The following is a 4535-nucleotide window of genomic DNA, read 5'->3' on the forward strand; positions in this document are numbered from 1 at the left end:
TCCCAAGCCAGCTCTTAACCAACGCGCCACTCGGCCGGCCCCAAAACTATCTTAATAGTCCCAGCCCTCCAGAAATGCACAATCTGGTTAAGGAGACAAAGTGGCATTCACATGTCAATCAGTGATGAAACAAGCAAGGCATTATATAAATGGCTGATGGAGACAAGCAATATTCTAGAAGGTCAGAGAAGCTGGAGAGCAGAGGAGGGATGTGGCTCAAGGATTTGTTGGCAAGAGTGGTCTGGAAAAGTCTCATGAAGGGGGTGGAATTTAGCTGGAAATAATGAAGCAAGTTTCCTCCCTGCCCTCCCTCCCATCCCCTTAGCTGCCAGGAAACAGCTCATGTTGCAATGGGCAGAAATGAAACATTAATCATGGCCTTTTTCAGGAAGATGCTGTGATGAGAAGACAGTGTAACAGGAACAGAAAACCATTACAGTGGCTTCAGTAAACCCACACATGTCCAGTCAGAGTGAACTGGAGGGGGAACATAGCTTTCAGGTCAAGGCCGGGCTTTGAACTCAGTAGAAACCAAACTCCTGGAGACTCAATAACATCTCTGCCTCCAAATCTTTGTGGCATGAAAATGTGACTCTGTTAACTAGGTGGCCCTGTTAGCCAGGTGGTCCCATTAACCAGCAGAAGTTGCTAGCAGGAGAGTCCTTCTGTTTCTCTTTCCTAAGTCTTTGAGTTTTTACCTGTTTTCTATACATGTGGCCAGGCCACTTATGGGTCTGTGTTAGAGGAGACCCAATGAGCACACACACAGGGATGGTAGCCAGGTACACAATGGGGCCTGAGAAGTGTGAGTTCCTGGTACCCATTTTAGGTTGTATTGCAAAGGGAGAAAGAGGTCAGGATGTGTGAATCAAGAAACAGATTGGTTCTTTAGGCCTAAATGAGTGTCAAATCTCTGAGGACTCAAGCACATTAAATTCACTCCTGCTTGTTCAGACAGACACTAAATTTCTCTAAGGAACTAGACAGGAGAAAAAACAAATCCAATGCTTAGATAATTGAGGCCTTAGATGAGCCGCCAGAGTGGGCTGAGGATGGAGGAAGGGAGATAATTCTTTATCTTCTCCTCATTCTCTGTGTGGAATTGCTATTGGAGTCTTACCTTTATTTTCTTATGGCTGTTTGGCCTTCAATTTGAACTAGTATCTAGTACAACTCATGTGTTGGGTAAAGACAGCGGCCCTTGTAAAATGTTGTGGTTAACACCTTGGGTTTTGAAGAAAGATAGACCTGGATTCTCATCCTGGCTCCCTCTATTACTCGTTCTGTGGCCTTGAGCAAGTTGCTATATCTCTCTGAGATTGTTTACTCATCTGAAAAATGGACATAATGGTAGTGATAGGGGCATGGTGTCTGCAATTTACTCTTAAATGGTTCAGCAAAAACAATAACGATCTGTGTGTGCATGTATATCTATATCTATCTAGAGAGAAATAAAGCAAGTGAGGCAAAATATTAGCAATTGCTGAATCTAGGTAAAAGGGTATGTAAGCATTTATTTTGCTATTCTCACAACTTTTATGAAAATTTGAATATTTTTTGAAATAAAAGGTTAAAAACTTCTCTAGGAGACTTCTGATCTGGCCAAGATGGAATAACAGGTCCTTCCTGTTATTTACCCTTCTGCCTAAAACAAGAACAACAACCAAAAAAACAACAAACAAAATACCCAAGGAAAAAACCACACAAATATATAAAACAATGGTTTTTAAGACATGAACATCAGGCAATGAAAAACTGTGAGTCCTACAGTTGTTCAGCTTACTGCCTTGAAAGAGGTTCCAGGCCACAGCACCAGCTGGATGCTAGTGAACTCTGGGTTGAGAAAACAGAAGGATATCCAGAGAGACCAAAAAAACTAGAGTTTGCAGGACAGAGTACTGAGGAGAAGAGAGCTACATAGAGAGAATTCTGGAAATCTACAGAGGGTTCTTGTGAAGAATTTAGCTGAGTACTGATCAGCATAAGTGTGAGGAACCTACCTGAGAGGACTATAAGTAACAGCACAGGGCTGGGATTAGTGTCCATTCCCACCAGTCAGAAGGGAAAACTTCATGATTCACGGAGCACTGGTTCATGTACACAGAAGGGCCTTGCTTTGGTAGTGGCGATTAAATAGCCCTAGACTGAGCACTTCTTAGGACCCTCCCAAAATATCATTAAAGCAAAATCTAAAAGGATCAAACTGTTTTCAAATAACTTAACTGTATCCCAGAACTAAACTCAAGAATATTTATAGAAATACAAAAAATATCAAATACCCAACAAGGTAAAGTTTACAATATCTAGCATCCAATAAATATTTACCAGGTGTGCAAAAAAGTAGAAAATATGACCTATATAAAAAACTGTGGCCTCATCCCTGTCAGCAGAGGCCAAGTAGGGAGCCTAGATTTCTACTCTCACCAAGCTTCAATGAGGCACCCCAATCTTTCCCTGTAGGGGTGGTGTCCCCCAGAATGACTCCCCCATATGACTTCAGTGAAGGCCGTGTTGGGAGCTGGAACTCTCACCAGCACTCAGCAGTAACAAGATACTTCTCTTGTTACTGGAGTGTCTGTTATGAAAGCCACATGGGGAACATGGACTCCTACGCCCACCTGACAATAATGAGGCAGCAACTCCCTGATTCTGATGGCATGGTATCAGAAGTGGCCTGCTAATACAGAAAATTTAAATAAAGAATAGAGTTTTATAGCATAAATTCCAAAATGTCCAGGGTATAATAGAAAGTCATTCATCATGTCAAGAACCAAGGAAATCTCAACTTGAATGAGAAAACACAGTCAACAGATGCCATCATTGAGATGACACAGATGTAGACAAAAATTTTAAAGAAGCTATCATAGAAATTCTTCAATGAGAAGTTATAAACATGCTCACAGCAAATGAAAAATAGAACTCAGCAAAGAAATGGAAGATATAAAGAAAGAAACAAATGGAAAATCAAAACTGAACGGTGACCAAAATCTGAAAAAACAATGACTAAAAATTAACCAGATTTGGGTGGCCGGAGGGGGTGGTGTGTGAAGTAGATGCCTCCTGCTGGGTTCCTGTCTGTGCTTCTGTCTGCTCTGCGGTGGGAAGCACCTTCCCCACAGAAGATCATTGCAAACCTGAATAAGAAAAACAATTTCTTCTTCCTAAGCCATGGCTTATTAGTTATACAGAAATACCACTTTGGGAAACAGTTTTTAGGAAAGCCTCGATGAGCTCTCTAAATACGTACAAATTCTGCAATAATGTGTGGACTTTTGTATTGAACGATGTTGAATTCAGAGAGGTGACAGAACTTATTAAAGTGGATACAGTGAAAATTGTAGCCTGTGAGGGTAAAAATACTGGTTCCAATACTACAGAATGAATAGAAAAATGGCTTTATAAATGCCATCTTCTGTTATTATTCATCACTTTTTAAAGAGAAGCATAGAAGAGACTTTTAAAATTTATTCTAGGATTGCAAAAATGACTACACCGTGCTATATATACTATCAGAGATTCCAGTAGAAAGAAGTTTATAATTTAGTCTCTTACATTACCTTTATTATACAGCACGAAGAAACAGAATTTTTTAAAACAAGTCAAACATCATTGCTTTCCTAATAACATTCTTTAATAAACCCATTTTAAACCCCCCAAGAAACCCAAAACCCCCCCCAAATTTGACAAGATACATAAACCTAAAGATTCAAGAAATTAGTGAATACCAAACAGTATAAATTCAAAGAAATCCACAGCAAGGCACATCATAATCAACCTTCTGAAAACTAAAACAAAACAGAAGGAGAAAAATGAAAGTGCACATGGCAAAAACAATTTGAATGACAGCAGTTTCTCATAAGAAACCATTGAGGCCAGAAAAAAGTGACAAAAGCACTATTTAAGTGCTGAAAGCAAAGAACTGTCAGCCCAGGATCCTATATTAAAGTGAAAACATTGTTCAGGAATAAAGGGGAAATCAAAACATTCTCAGATGAAAGAAAATAAAGAGAACCTGTGGCCAAGCAGACCTACTGTACCATAAGAGAAGGAAGTTGTTGAAACAAGAGGATAAAAGGAATCTTGGAACATCAGAAAGGAAGACAGAACTATGGATTGAATAAAAAAAAAATACCACAGCTGTTCACCATTTGAAGAGATCATCACAATGCTCAGAAGATAATCTAAGAAGCTACTTAAGAATAACATGCTGCATTCTAAAAAAAACAATAGCCATGTTGAATGGTAATGAGCTCACTCAGGAACCCAGTTGACTGACCCTCCAGGTCAATCCATCCATCTAGGATACTAGCATTTTATAGAAATCATTTTTATGATGCCATAAGTTTTAACGTTTTACAGGTACGTGTCTTCTTTGTTGTTGTTGTTGTTTCTGGAATAGCCTCCTCCTCCCTCAGCATTTATTACGACCTTTATTCTGTTACTCTCACGGTTTTAATTTGTGAAACAAGTTGTTGAAGTAAAATTTACATACAATAAAATGCACCCATTGTAAGGGTTCAGTGTGAGTTCTGACA

The 4535-nt window shown here is 39.4% G+C and overlaps 1 pseudogene; it reads left to right on the forward strand.

Moving 5' to 3' along the window:
- Positions 1–3168: 3168 nt before the first annotated feature.
- Positions 3169–3382, forward strand: LOC109371195 (transcription initiation factor IIA subunit 2 pseudogene; annotated as a pseudogene).
- The last annotated feature ends 1153 nt before the right edge of the window (positions 3383–4535 follow it).

The sequence above is a fragment of the Hipposideros armiger genome, unplaced genomic scaffold (assembly GCF_001890085.2).
Source record: "Hipposideros armiger isolate ML-2016 unplaced genomic scaffold, ASM189008v1 scaffold_553, whole genome shotgun sequence".
NCBI classification, from domain to species: Eukaryota; Metazoa; Chordata; class Mammalia; order Chiroptera; family Hipposideridae; genus Hipposideros; species Hipposideros armiger.